Consider the following 16,018-nt stretch of genomic DNA (forward strand, 5'->3'; position numbering starts at 1 on the left):
GCATTTCCAGGATGTTTGTTCCCCTCTGCCGTAAGGGACGTTTCTCTGGGAAAGTATGAGCCACGTTGGGCCTCAGTGGTGGTGTGAAATGCGAGAGAGAGAAGACAGCCTCACACAGGGATGGAGCGCTGGGCATGTGGTCCTGAGACTGGAATTCAGGCCAAGACTCTGTCACCTACTCACTGTGTGACCTCATGGTCAAACCAGGGATGTTAATCCTTGTCCCATCTGCCTCCCAGGGCTGCTTTAAGACTCCAACCGGACCATGCGTGTGAAAGAGCTCTGGAAACCAGTGTCCCACAAATGTAAGTTATTATGATTCAGCCTTGTTGTTTTTGGAAAGCCTGTTTCATTTTATACATCACATGTAGTCTCCTCCCCACCCCTCCCCCCACAGGCAGATCAAGGGGAAAAAAAAAAAGGAGCCTCTGAGTTGACAAAGAGAAAGGAAGTCACCGGGCTTTCTCCTCCTGCCCGGTTCTGCGTCGAGGCCATGGGAGCAGCACGCTCCCTGCAAGGCTGGCAGCCCCGGCCGCGTCACCCTGTTCTGGGGGGGCGGGGTGGGGGGGAGGCAGACAGAGCTCGGCATTCACCGCTGTCTGAATTTCATTATGCGGGTCTCCAGACAAGCAGAGGGGAAAAGTGCAGAGGAGCGGGTCAGCGTCTGAAATGTGAGCGGGGCAGCAGTCTCTGAAGTGTATGGGAATGGGAGGAAACCTAATACGGCTGCCGAGGGCAGAGGGAGCATTGCATCATGTGAAAATCATCGAAAGCGGTCAGCAGAGCTTGGGGGCAGGGGAGGTGCGCCTGCCCACAGCTTCCCTTGCACAAGGCCTGGATTCTGTTCTGTCCCACTGCCTGATCCAGCTGCAGTGGGCACACTAGGCCATCCATCTGGGTGCCCACAGGAACTAGAGACTGGACTCTGGAGTCCTAAACCCGTGAAAGTACTGGTTCCCTGGGAATACTGCTGGGGGTGGAGCAGGCAGTATGAACCAATCCGATTTCTGAAAGGCAGCCCCGAGTTAGGAACTGGAGAGACAGATAATCAACCAGAGTCAAAACTACAATTTACTAGGCATCAAAACTACTATTAGGCATTTAATGTGTCCCTAACATGTCACTTCATCCCCAGAGTCATTCTATATAGGTAGATCATTATTCCCATCTTATGCACAAAGAAATTGATGCTCAGTGAGTTGATGGACTTTTGGACTTTTCCAAGGCTATACAGCTAATGAGTGGTAAAGCCAGAGTTTGAAGCCAGACCTGTGCAACTCCAGGTTTCTTGGTTCTATACTCTGTTATACTGCTCTCTAAATGGGAAGTGGAGCCAGGGTTGGGAATTAAATGGATACGGGAGTTCCCGTCGTGGCGCAGTGGTTAACGAATCCGACTAGGGACCATGAGGTTGTGGGTTCGGTCCCTGCCCTTGCTCAGTGGGTTAAGGATCTGGCGTTGCCGTGAGCTGTGGTGTAGGTTGCAGACACGGCTCGGATCCAGCGTTGCTGTGTCTCTGGCGTAGGCCGGAGGCTACAGCTCCGCGACTGGACCCCTAGCCTGGGAACCTCCATATGCCGTGGGAGAGGCCCAAAGAAATAGCAAAAAGACAAAAAAAAAAAAAAAAAAAAAAAAAAGGATACGGATGAGAGTAAGAGCATAATGGGAACCAGGGAGGAAGGTCTGGACGTCTTCCACAGTGGGGACTTGGTTTTCTAGGCTGAGGGAGCACGAGTGTGTGACATAAGCATTGGCCACCTTTCTCACATAGGTAACTCATGGCCTGACTTCACATTTTCTATGGACCTGGGTGAGGCTGGGGCTGCAGCCACTAATGGAAGCAAATGCCAAACAAGCAAGGAGGGACGCAGGAAAGGGAGTGTGATGGAGAACAGATGTCCTGTCACTGATGAGATTTGCTTTTAGTGCTTTTATCAATTATCTGTTGCCATAATAATGCTGCATAACAAATAAGCCCGATAGTAAGTGGCTTAAAACCACAACCATTTACGACTTCTCATGGATTTAGGAACTGGCAGAATAACTACGCTGATCTGGGATGGGCTCAGATGATGTCAGCTGGGCTTGCTCATGTATCTGCCACTGGGTGGAGAGTGTTCTGGCGATGGCTGATCTCGGGTGACTCAGCTCTGCTCCAGAGTCTCATCCCCCAGCAGCCTAGTTCAGAATTGTCCTCGTGGTAAAGGCAGAGGAACAAGAGAGAAGAAGCATGCAAGACCCTAATTATAGCATCTCTCTGTCACATTCTACTGGCAAGTAAGTCAGAAGGCAGCCCCCAGATTGAAGGGGTGGGGAAATAGACTCCATCTCCTGATGGTTGGCAGAGTCACACTGCAAGTGCTGGAAGAGCTGCAGACATTTTTTTGCAGTCAGTCTACTGTGGGATTCAACCCCAATCCCAAAAGCAGAAGAAAGGTAGTGGCATTTTCTAATAGTCTGGACCATGCCCACTTCTCTGCCTTTTATCCACTAAATGCCTTAGATATCCTTGCCCAATCTATCTGTGTCTTATTGGCTGGGGAACGATACAATGGCTCTAGAGTCGGGCAGATAAAATAATGCTTTCTTTTTTTAGGGGTACTAAAATGTAGACTGCTTGTCCACTGACTTCATCTCTATAGTTTTTATAACTAAGAAATTCTCATTAGAAAATAAACTTAAACTTTCTCAGTTGAGCCATCCCAGCCTAGCCATGTGTGTTTGGGAATGCTGTCAAATTCCAGGAAACAGATGTTCATTTAATAAGATGAATTTTTACTAATACTTCTGCCCCACTGCTAATCCTGTGTTTGTGATTTGAATTGAAGATACTAAACCCCAGCAATTTATTTCCTACAGTGTGGCTGAGATCATAGGCTCCCCAGAGGTACACCTTTGAAATCCTTACATACGAAATTATTGGCTTGATATTTGACATTTGTATGCCAAGAACTGACTGTTACAATGTATTGGAAAGAAGGGTGGGCTTAGAATCAGAAGACCTGGCTGGTGTTGAACTCAAAGAAGCATGGTGGTCAGATACCTGCTCTGATGTCAGACTACCTGGAATTGAATTCCAGCACCATCACATATGCTTTGTAACCTTAAACAGGTAACTTAAACTCTCTTGTCTCAGTTAACCTAGCTATAAAATGGGGATCATTCAAGTGCCAACATCACAGGGAGGACATAATTCAAATAAGATGCTGAGCACAAGGAAATGAAATCACTGTCTCAAAAAGATATCTGCACCCCCACATTTATAGCAGCACAGCCAAGACATACAAACAACCTAAGTGTCCATCGACAGGTGAATGGATAAAGAAGATATGGTATTTGTATAGAGTGGAATATTATTCAGCCATAAAAAAGAACAAAATTCTGCCATTTGTGACGATACAGATAAACCTGGAGGTTGTTGTACTACATGAAATAAGAAAACAGAAAAAGACAAAATACTGTATGATCTCACTTATATGTGGAATCTAAAAAACCAAATTCACAGATACAGAGAACAGTTTGGGGGTTGGCAGAGGCAGAGGTGAGGGAGGAGAAAAAAGAGTGAAGATGGTCAAAAGTTATAAACTTCATTATAACAATTTCTAGAGATGTAATGTATGGCACGGTAACTAGAGTTAATAATACTCTATTGTATATTTGAAAGTTATTAAGAGAGTAAATCCTTAAAAGTTCTCATCATAAGAAAAGCAACTATATATAGGTACCAAAGCATTATGCTTTACACCTTGGGCTGATACCATGCTATATGCCAATAAAATTGGAAAGAAAAAAAAAAAAGGATGCTGAGAACAATGCCCGCATAGTACCCATCACAAGAACATCACTTATCATCATTGGCACTGACTCTTGCTGACCAAAGAACCCCTCTGTCCTGAATGTCATCATCTGAAAGTGGGAGCAATATCACCTGTCAAACCTATAGTGCTTACCTTACTGGAGCCTTCAACTTCAGGTGGGTTTCCTGCCCCTGGGAGCCCCTGGGAACCAAGGATTGGCTCAAGTTCATCCACAAAGATAGGGCACCTGCAAGAGTAAGAAAGGGGTTTAGTCGTTCTTCTACTAGTTTTATTTCCTTATTCATCTCATTGATGCAGTGTTGGTGGTACCCTGTCCATGTTCATGCCAGGTGCTAATACAGCTAATTTGCTCTGCTCTGGGGAAGCTGGTGGAGGTGCATGGAGGAACTGCTCCCTGCTCCATCAGCCACTTCTGAAAAAGACAAGACATCTGACCCAACTGACCTGCAGCCACTCTGCTCATGCACATGTGAGAAAAAGCAAAGTTGAACATGGCTTCTCTGCCCTTGGGGTCTTTCCCTCCTGAGGCCCTCATTTCTTCGACCCTGGGGTCTGGGGAGAATGAGAAACAATTTCTTTTCTGTCCTCAGGACAAAGCATGAAGCAGAATGAGGATCTCAGAATTCAGCAATGTGCATTCTGTTTGGAGGACTGGAACGCAATCATGTGTCCATTGGCTGAAACTAAAAAATTTTGATTCAGCTGTGACATATCCCTTATAGGCCCCCTATCAAGTCCTGGCAACCCTAGTTCCTGGACATTTGCTCAAAGCAGCACATTCTCTCCCAGTGCCTGCTCTCACCTTAGTTCTGGTCTCATCCTGAGTCACCTAGAACATGGCAGATATTCCCTCCCTGCTCTCTCTCTTCCTTAATGCTAAAGAAAGCTTGGTAATTAGCCACTTCCCAGCGGTTCCCCAACCCCTATAGGAGAGTCAAAACCTTGCACTTAAAACCCTTAAAACTTCCCCTGTAGCTTTCCTCCATGCCCATGCCAAGCCACTTCCCCACACACAAGCCCTGCGGGAATTAAGCTGAACCCCTCTCCATGCTACTAATACATCATACCCCCTCTGCCACAAAATGTCTCTTCCTCACCTCTCTTCTAACCAGCTCAGTCTTTGAAGAGCATCTGAAATGTCACCTCCTCCAGGAAGCCTCCCCAGCTCTCCCAAGCATGGTTAGTTGTTACACTCCCTAGCACATTGTACCTGCTTTCATCAGCACACTTACTATATTACAGTGTAGCTGTGGGTCTAGATAGGCACTCTCTATCTTAGATCCCTAGAGCTGGAAAAGGTCCAGTGAATTCCAATTCTATGACCTGTGGAAGTCCAAGGCCTTTCTCATGGCTCCTGTGAATTCCTAGGTGGTCTGTATTTTCCTTGACCCCATCTGTAGCTCCTCTTTTACACCTACTGCCTCTGGTCTGTACAGTGTTGATCTAGGTGTGATCGAGGCCACCATGCAGGGCTATAAAGATCATGCTCTGCTCAAGGGCATCCAATCAAGGAGGCAAGGAGGTCTGAAAACCAGCCTGTGCCCTGCCCATCTTCAGCATCCACCCAGAAGGGGTTCCTTTTACTAGTTTGTGAAAGTGTACAATGTGAGATGGCGATGGTCCTGTGTCTTTTGTAAATTTCTGATACAAGCCCCTCCTTATAATACGGGTTTGTGAAACAGATGACTACTTGAATCCTGGGGTGGGGGGGCGCAGGGTGAGGGATAGGAGAAATGGAGGTGGTGGCATTTCTATTTCCCTTCTTCTTTTTTTTTTTTTTTTTTTTTGCTTCTCCATATGCCATACCTATGGCATATGGAGGTTCCCAGGCTAAGGGTTGAATTGGAGCTACAGCTGCCTGCTATACCACAGCCACAGCAACATCAGATTTGAGCTGCATCTGTAAACTACATCACAGCTCACGGCAACGCCAGATCCTTAACCCACAGAGTGAGGCCAAGGATCAAACCCACCTCCTCATGGATACTAGTCAGACTAGTTTCTGCTGTGCCACAGTGGGAACTCCCAGCATTTCTATTCTTAAACTATAGTTTATTTTTTATTATTTTTTTTTTATTTTCCCACTGTACAGCAAGGGGGTCAGGTTATCCTTACATGTATACATTACAATTACATTTTCCCCCCCACCCTTTGTTCTGTTGCAACATGAGTATCTAGACATAGTTCTCAATGCTATTCAGCAGGATCTCCTTGTAAATCTATTCTAAGTTGTGTTAAACTATAGTTTCATTTCCTCTTTACTAGGGAAATTTTAGGGTCATTTCTTCCTTCATAATCCCTAACCTCACACCAGCTCATGGGTTCTTCCATCCTCTGTCTCCCCACCCTCCCCACTTCCTCCCCTTATTTCCCTTCCTCTTCCTCTCCCTTTCTCTCTCCACCCTCTCATTTTTCCATGAACAGTTGGACCATTTTATTTTTTCTTAATTTTTCCGCCAACACACAAAATTTCACCTTATCCTCAGTAATTTATTGACATTTTTCTAAACAAAGAATGTTCATTCCCCAAAAGGATGTCAATGATACCTACTGTTAAGATAATACACATGTCATCTTATCACACATACATCTGTTTCCTCTCCCCACTCGTCTATCAGTTCTTTATGAGTAGAGGTTGTATTTCTGCTGCGTCCATTATAGGAAATGTTCAGTCGCTATTAGTAAATGAAGAACTGAAATCATCTGAGGCTGAACAAGACCAAGCTCAGGTTCTCACTCTGCCATTATTAGCCAAGGACCTCGGACAATTCACCTCACAGAGCCACAGTTTCTTCACCTATAAAAGCATCAGGACTGGGGCAAGGCAAACGAGGCACTCACTCACAGGCTTGGCAAAATTTAAGAATCCTTGAAAATGAGTGCCTCCTTAAATGTGTACCCTGGGAAATGGACTTGCCTCGCCTACTCCTGACCCAGATTTAGAAAATAGGGATCATGAGGATATCTATCTCATGATAATAATGATTGTCGTAGAGATTATTTAAAATGCAGCATGCAGTACTAAGCATGCCATCTGGCATATATCTTAGTGTCAGGAAGGGTTTTAACTTTTTCCTTTCTTTTTTTTTTTTTTTTTTTTTTTTTGTCTTTGTCTTTTGAGGGCCGCACCTGTGGCATATGGAGGTTCCCAGGCTAGGGGTCCAATTGGAGCTGTAGCTGCCAGCCTACACCACAGCAATGCCAGATCTGAGCTGCGTCTGCTCATGGCAACGCCAGATCCATAACCCAATGAGCAAGCCAGGGATCAAACCCGCAACCTCATGGTTCCTAGTCGGATTCATTTCCACTGCACCACGACAGAAACTCCTGGTTTTAACTTAATAAATGTAGTCTTTATTAACATTTCAAGCTGTATGATATGAAATTTCTTAGGAGCATCATTGTTTAATAGAAGCTGTTTGAAAATTAATATTTATAGCAAACAGACTTGTGGTTGCTAAGGGGGAGAGGGGAGAGAGTGGGATGGACTGGAGTTTGGGGTGAAGAGATGCAAACTATGACATTTAGAATGGATAAACAATGAGGTCTTACTCTAGAGCACAGGGAACTACATCCAGTCCTTTGGGATAGACCATGATGGAAGATAATGTGAGAGAGAGAGAGAGAGAGAGAGAGTGTGTGTGTGTGTGTGTGTGTGTGTATGAATGGGTCACTTTGCTGTATGGCAGAGATAGGCACAACATTGTAAATCAACTATCCTCTAATAAAGTCTTTTTAAAAAGAACATCAATGTTTAGAGTTGTAATGATTCAAACAGACCTTAATCATTTTCAACTTGGTAAAAAAAAAAATGTTTTCATACACACATTTGTTGTCCTATAAATTGGGATAAATAGAAACACATCTTCAAGTCTCACCCAGAATCATCCTTCATGTGGGAGAGTTGCCATGTGAAAGGCAGATTCATTGCTCTATCTTGGGGTACCTGTCCACAGGAATTTAGGGTTAAGCTTCACATTTGAAACACTGTTGGTCTTATGTCCGTAACAACTTCACCCAAAGGCCTGTCTCTCCCACTCGGCATCACAGCTGCCTCTCTTTGTACCTCAGGTCCATTGCTCTGAAGAAGGAGTGCCTCGCAACATGGGTGTTTCAACACCCCCAGGTTGGACATTGGCCCCAGAGGCCCTTGGACAACGGCCATGGGAAGTCTCAATACACAGCTCCGCTTTCCAACATCTATCCCATTCTGACAGACACCTTCAATTGTTTTGAAGTTCTTTTAAAAAATTCTTCCCGACATTGAATTAATGTCTTTAGAGGGCATTAGGTCAGGTATTCGTTTCTAATATGTACCCACTGAGAAAACTTAAGATTTTGCAATATTGACCCATCCCTAAAAGGATGGCAAACTTTGAAAAATATAAATGTCTGAATTCGATGCAGTGAAATCTTCAGACTGAAGTGTCACAAGACTCCCTCTGGGTAGAGACAAGAACGCAGAGCCCCCCCCGCGCCCCCCCACCCGAGGCTCCCTATGGTGAAAAATTTTATGTCATGCAGCTCGTATTTGACACAAGACCATGCTCAAAAACGCTTCAAACTGGAGGAAACTTTATCCTGCTATTTTCACACAATGTGATGCCAAAGAAACAGCCAGGAACATAACCACGTTTATGTAGCTGATGGTGATGACGGACACGTGAGGATGTCAGGATGACTTAGAGACGCTGGGTGGTGGCAGACTGCGCCTGGAACAGAGCAAGGCTTCCAGAAATGCTCTTATCTGCTCACGTGAAAGGCAAAGGCATACGCGCCCCATCATCATATCTATGAGAAACAAATGAAGAAACATATGCTAGGAAGGACGTGAAAATGTCAATAATAGGCGTGTTTGGACAACCAGGAATTCTCTCCCTTTCTTCTTTTCAATATTTTCTCACTTCTCTTTAATGAACATGTATGATGTTTATCACAGAAATAGCACACCGTGTTATTAAATTTTGAAAAATACTTCTGAGCAGCTCTATTTTGTCTACTCTCAGTCTCTTCAAATTAAATGCTTTCCAGATCTCTGCAATGTTCGCAGAACAAGGACATGAGCAAGACTTTATGGGAACTGACAGGGAGTCATCCTCTGGCAAGAAGGCTAATTGCTTTTTTTTTCTCTTTCTCTTCTTTTGCTTTTTTTCCTTCTCTCTAAGTGGAGCTGAATCAATGATTTGCAGCTGTAAGAGCTGCCACATTTATTTCTTTAATGATTTTTTTTTCCTACCCCAAATCCCCATTTGCCAAAGCTGCCTGGGCAAAAGGAAAACATACTAACATTTAGAAGTTTGTTGTAATTTTTAAAAGCAAAACAAAAATGAATTTACCCTAAAAGCAACTAGACTGTGTAGGTCAACCTCCTTATTTATTTATTTGCATTTGTAATGAAATTTTTTTTTTTTCTGTTATAGCAGGTTTACAGTGTTCTGTCAATTTTCTACTGCACAGCAAGGTGATCCAGTTACACATACATGTATACATTCTTTTTTTTTTTTTTTAGCATTTGCTTTTTTTTTTTTTTAAGTTCCTTTTTTGACACCAGCAGATTTCGTAGCCAGAAAACTGCTGGAGTCTCTTTGCAGAATCCAAGCAACATAAAGGCACTGACCTCGGTTAAACTCCTGACCAGCCCAGCCATGAATAAAGTAAACAAAAATCCCACAACTAAAGCTTGATTTTGTGCCCCAGCTGTGGGACAGGATGTAGAGATTTTTAAACAAACAAACCAACAACAAAATGCAACTACCGCCACCAACTCCCAAGCACCAGGGTGTGGCCACAGTCACCCAGAGCAGCACAGGTCCTTTCCCGAGTGCTCCTGCACTAAATCCTAGATGAAACAGGATTTCTGACTGTCAGAGCTGGGCTGGGGTTCACCTGGCATTCATTAAAAGCTGACTCAGGTACAACCACTATAGAAAACAGTATGGAGGTACCTCAGAAAGCTAAATACAGAACTATCATATGACCAGCAATCCCCCGCCTGGGCATCTATCCAGAAAAAACTTTCATTCAAAACGATACATGCACTTCTGTGTTCATTGCAGCACTATTCAGCCAAGACATGGAAACAACCTAAATGTCCATCGACAGGGAATGGATTCAGATGTGGTACATATACACAATGGAATACTACTCAGCCATAAACAAAATAAAATAATGTCACTTGCATCAACATGTATGGAACCAGAGATTCTCATACTAAGTGTAATAAGTCAGAAAGAGAAAAAAAAATACCATATGAGATCATTTATATCTGGAATCTAAGAGATGGCACAAATGAACCTATCTACAGGAAAAAAAAAAAAAAAACCCTCATGGACCAGGGGAACAGACTTGTGGTTGTCAAGGAGGAGGCTTTATTGGCAGGCTTTATTTCAGCCTGCAGGGTTATGGGGTCAGAAGATAATGGGTAAATATTTTAGGACCAACTCCTCATAAAGGAACAAGAAGGCCTGGGAAGGATTTCCCCAAATCTAATCTATTCCCGGTTGGACAACAGTCCGTCTTTAGGTCTGTGTCAGTTCACAGGAAAAAGGCTAATTTTATCTATTTCCCAATCCAATCTCAAAATCAGAAGAAAATGCTTTTCGAAAACATATACACCATGAGATTTTTCTTTTCAGCATCAACAGTAGAATTTAAGATAAGTCAAAAAGCTCATGTCTTTTTTTCATTACAAGTTCATTTCATTAGGAAATCAGTGGAGGTATTTTGTAGCATTACAGAAAAACCAGGAATGAGACCCAGCAAGTTGGTTACAGACTCAGCAATGCTTCCCTCTAATATTCAGCAAGGATAAATAAACTCATAGGGTGATCTCATCTCTTTTTATCCCTGATATTTTCGACAAAAACACATCATGTGAAATTCTGTGATGATAATGGGAAGAAAAACAAAATGTTGAGAATAAGGACTTGTGAGGATTCTTCTTTTGGTAGCACTGAATTTGATTTTTTTTTTTTTTTTTTTTATCTTTATAGGGCCATACCTGCCCTATGGACGTTCCCAGGCTAGGCGTCAAACCAGAGCTTCAGCTGCCAGCCTATGCTACAGCTGCAGCACTGCCAGATCCGAACTGAGTGTTCGACCTGCAGTGTAGCTCACAGCAACACCAGATCCTTAACCCATTGAGCGGGGCCAGGGACTGAACCCCTGTCCTCACGGATACTAGTCAGGTTCATTACTGCTGAGCCACAGTGAGAACTCCAGTGTATTTTTTTTTTTTTTTGTCTTTTTTAGGGCTGAACCTGTGGCATATTGAGGTTCCCAGGCTAGGGGTTGAATTGGAGCTGTAGCCTCTGACCTACATCACAGCTCATGGCAATTAAAGCCTCATGTCTTAACTACTATAATATCTTGCCTCTGGAACACTGGCAGGATTTTCGATTGGGCGCTAATTTGAGGGCAAATGGGACTGGCGTGCATTCACTTGGAGGGAGAAATTTAGTCCTCCTTGGAGAGAAAAAGCAGAGGTGCAATAGATATAAAAATGACCCCCCCATTCCCACCCCCAGCAGGTCTTGGTTCCTACAGCTGAACTCATTCTATAAGCAGGCCTCTGCTTCATATGAAAATGACCCCTTCGTTTTGGCTCTCAGTTCCTTTCGGTCATAATTACCTGTTATTATAATATTCTCATTACCACAATACAAAACTCCAGAGGATAGAGAAAGTATAAAAATCACCACTAATCCAATTGCCAACCAATAACATTTTCGAGGGTTTTTTGTTTGTTTCTCTGCAAGTCTCTTCCCCTCTGTCTGAGCTTTCTTCCTCCATTCAACATGGATTGAGCAACAATTATTAGGTGTCCGATGCTCTGTTCTTTTCCTTGTCATAGTCATCACGGTGGATAAAGTTTTCCTTTGTTTTCACTGAATAGTACAGGCAGCTTGTATTTCTAGCATCAGACAAGAAAAAGGTAACATAAAACCCCTCAGAATTAAACTCCATTCTTGAAGCCTGAGGTGATGTGCCAGGAGTGTCCTGGGATATCCTCCCTGGGGAAGTGACTCGGGGTCCAAAGCCTGGTTGTTTCTCACCCATCTGTGGGATGAGAGGGGAGGGGGCAGCCTTAGCTGCTCGAGAGCACAGGTGGTCACCTATCCCGGGGCGGCCCCTCAGCCCCAGTCACAAATGGGCTCTTGACAGGGAAGGAGAACCATTCCCCTGAGAGGAGGTGGGGGGGGTCCTTCCACTCCACACCTCCTGCACCTTCTCACCTCCTGACCCTTGGGCAACCCGAAGGCCGTGGACGCTCTGTCCCAAGGAAAGAACACAAACCCTCTAGACAGTCTGTTCTGCCCTCAGGCCCCAGGAAGAAACAAGATGGCGGCCCCAACTGGCCACTCCTGTCCTCAGTGCCGGTCAGCCTGCAGCTTCCTCCCTCCGAGCCCCCCTGTGCCTCCCACGCGGGATGCACAAGCCACCAACCTCCGTGGGGTCCAACAAGCAGCGCGGCGGCCTCCGTCTCCTCCGCCTCGAGGGAGCCCAGCATCTCCCTTCTTCCTCTCCTTTCTGCCTCCTGCTTCAGGCCCGAGCTGCTCTCTCGCTGCTCATTAGCTCCTTGACTCAAACCACATGAGGGAACTTGAGCTGAGAGAAAATGAGGCGATGGTGGGTCTGACTGACTTCTGGGAGGCCGCCTCATTATACAGACAGGCTTGCTGAGTGTGAGGGGCCCTGAGGAGGTGGGGGTGTTCACCTCCTTCCCTATTTGTCACCTACCACAACTCCTGTCAAGGTCCTTGTTCCTGGGGTGAAAGCGTGAGAATGGAAAACATAATCCTAGTAATAATAACGACAGTCAGACTTTCTCGATGAAGACACCAAGCCAGATCTCTTCTGTTGCGCGAGGTCTTTCACGAGGATCATCGCGTTGAATCCTTGGAACAAGTTAGTTATTATCCCCATTTTACGCAGGAGGAAATTTAGGCTCAGAGAGTTTCCATGGCCTCCCCAAAGCTATTAAGTGGAAGAGGTGAGATTTGAACCAGAACAAGGCTAACCACCGTCCTACACCACTTTCTGTGCCACTCACTCATACCTACCACGTTCCAGGTATTATGCGAGGGCTTTTACCCAGGTTTCTCTAATCCCCAAACAACCTGTGAAGGAGGCTGTATCTCATATTACTAAGTAACCTTCTGGAGTCGAAGAGACGTTGCCTATAGTCTCTTAAATTCAATTAAAGCAATCAGCCAGGTTTGTGCCTTCTCTGCTTTAAGGTGCCATATTGCAAAGAATATGGATTTTAGAGTGGGATAGGCTATTGGAATGCCAGCTCTTCCACATGGCAGCTGAAGGAGCTTGGTGAGCTGGAGCCTCAGCTTCTTCATACATAAAATGGAGCTAAATATGACCTCCCTAATGGGGTTGTTGGAGATGGTAGTTAAGTGACATAATGCAGGCAAAGCATAACACCTGGCATCAGTGTCCAATACATGGCAGATTATTACTAATAAATCGTAAATATCAGAACCACAGTACAAACTCAGGGCTTACTGGCCCCAAATGCCAAGAACATGGCCCCTTCGGGGCCATGACAAATATCCCCACCATACACTCAAAGTTTCTGCCTGAGTGACAGAAAATCACATGCCTTTTGAAACACTTGTTTACTTTAATAGGACACACTTGCAGTGCTGAGCAATGTGCACCTTTTCTAATTTTTCATTAAAAAAAATAAACTTTTTGGCAGCCCCTCTCAACACAACTTCACTGCAAAAGTTTGGCAAGTTGGGCACACGGTGTGTTAGAAGAGATTTTAGCCGTATTTTATCCAACACCCCCTCATTTACGAGGGACTCCAGATATGACGGACTTGCTCTCTGCCAGCTTGCTACTTTAAGCACTTTGAGTCTTTTGCCCTTTCATAAAAGGAGGAGAATGATATTCTTGTTCAATTTACTTGAGAAATATGCTTCTCAACACGCCTCCGTCCCCTCCCTTCCTAATTGCCACAAAAATGCCATTTTCTCTGTGGAGATACACTTCATGCAAATCTCAGGGATATTTGCATTAAAAGTAAGTGTAAATTTTTGGAAAGTGTGGCCATTGTGGGAACATTGTGAATTGTGGATGATAGAAATGTAAAAAACAACTTTTTTTCACTCCTATCTGATCTCTCTTATAAATCAAGTTGGCCCGAGAACTAGCTTTTTTTAATATTTTTTTTAAAAAATTTATTGTAGTTGATGTATAATGTTCTGCCAATTTCTGCTGTACAGCAGAGTGACCCAGTCATACATATATATACATTCTTTTTTTTTGTCTTTTTAGGGCCACACTCATATCATATGGAGGTTCCCACGCTAGGGGTCAAATCGGAGCTACAGCTGCCAGCCCACACCACAGCCACAGCAATGCCAGATCCGAGCCATGTCTGCAATCTACACCACAGCTCATGCCAATGCCAGATCCTTACCCACTGAGTGAGGCCAGGGATCAAACCCCCAACCTCATGATTCCTACTCAGATGCGTTAACTACTGCGCCACAGCGGGAACACCTATACATTCTTTTTAATATTATCTTCTATCATGTTCTATCACAAGAGATTGGCTATAGTTCCCTGTGTTGTACAGTAGGACCTCACTGCTTATCCATTACAAATGTAATAGTTTGCATCTACCAACCCCAAACTCCCCGTCCATCCCACTCCCTCCCCCTCTGCAACCACAAGTCTGTAGAATGAGCTTCTGATTGCAGCCCAAAAAGAATACCAAGCCTGGCATCAGCAAACCTGCGTTGGAGCTTGAGGCTTGCCCACTCCTGGCTCTTTGGCTAAGGGTGAGTCTGAGCCTCAGTTTTCTATCTGTAAACAGCCAGCTGTGAGAGCTGTTGTGAGGACTAAATAAAGTAGAGGATATGAAAGAACTCTGAAAACCCTGGATATCCATGGAGACATGAGGTGTTATCATGGATTGTCATCATTAAAATTGGAGTAGTCCTGGAATTCCCGTCGTGGCTCAGCGGTTAACGAATCTGACGAGCATCCATGAGGATGCAGGTTCAATCCCTGACCTTGCTCAGTGGGTTAAGGATCCGGCATTGCTGTGAGCTGTGGTGTAGGCTGCAGACATGGCTTGGATCTTGTGTGGCTGTGGCTGTGGTGTAGGCCAACAGGTACAGCTCCGATTAGACCCCTAGCCTGGGAATCTCCATGTGCCTCGGGTTTGGCCCTAAAAAACAAAACAAAGCAAAACAAAAAGAGTTGTCCTTTTTAATCATAAGACTAACAGTAACCTCAATTTCTGTTTAATTCCTGGTGCAAAGCACTTTCCAGATGACATCCAGCTTTGGTCTGTGGTCATAGAGTTTACTGGTAAATGCTTGCATGGGTGGCAAGCGACATCCTCAGATGTGTCTCAGTCAACAGTAACACCAGACAGTCATCATTCCAATTGGGTTGCTCCTCTCTGAAACCCTCTGTCCTGTTTGCAGAATTGGCACATACTCAACACGTATGAAGGGTAGCAAGGAAGCCGGTGCTAGAGCAGAGTGAGTGGGAGCAAAGGGGGTGAGCAATGAGCTCAAAGAAGCCGTGAGAGATGGGACCTGGGAGGTCATCGAGACAGGAAGCCCCTGGAGGGCTGTGTGCAGAGAAGGATGTATTCTAACCCACGTTCTAACTGGATCGTTTCGGACCCAGCGTGGAAGTGTTACCATTCGGGGATCTTGGTCTCCTTAATCAACAGACACTGATAACAATCCAGACAAGAAATTCAGGCAAGGCTTTCTTGGGGTTCCTGCTGCAGCAGCGGGGTGCCAAGCAAGCAACAGGTTCCTTTGCTCCCTTACTCCCTGAGTAGGGGTGAGCTGGTTCTTTATATGAGGTGAGGGTAGGTGTGGGGGCAGGGGTTGGGCCAGAAGGGTGGCTTAGATGATTTGCCTACCCCTTTGGTGGTGTTACGTGCAGGGGGCATGCCTAGTACCCTGCTTTTGCTCTCTGTTCTTTAGAAGTGGCAGTTAGTTTTTTAGGATTTTTTTTTTTTTTTTGGTATCTCCTTGTCCATAATTTGCTCCAACTGGGCACACATGCAGTTATTTTTAGTCCCTTATGGCTTCTTTGTATTTTGTTGCTTGAGGAGATGTTTGTCCAGGTGCAAGCATTGCAGCCACAGTAGCAAAGTGTCCCAGGCCCCAGGTCCCAACCTATCTCATAGATGGAGAGACCAGTAAGGAGAT

At 44.7% G+C, this 16,018-nt stretch overlaps 1 long non-coding RNA gene across 1 annotated transcript; it reads right to left on the reverse strand.

Moving 5' to 3' along the window:
- Positions 1-7,149: 7,149 nt before the first annotated feature.
- Positions 7,150-12,868, reverse strand: LOC146402898 (uncharacterized). The gene is made up of 4 exons (XR_014808096.1): positions 12,558-12,868; positions 12,264-12,425; positions 11,449-11,730; positions 7,150-8,609 (listed from the first exon to the last, which is right to left on the reverse strand). It is a non-coding gene; the product is annotated as an uncharacterized LOC146402898 (long non-coding RNA).
- Between the last annotated feature and the right edge of the window lie 3,150 nt (positions 12,869-16,018).

Source organism: Sus scrofa, chromosome 6 (genome assembly GCF_054392235.1).
Source record: "Sus scrofa isolate SSC_HxYL_T2T_F1_AM1 chromosome 6, Sscrofa_HxYL_maternal_Yorkshire_Landrace_v2.0, whole genome shotgun sequence".
NCBI lineage: Eukaryota > Metazoa > Chordata > Mammalia > Artiodactyla > Suidae > Sus > Sus scrofa.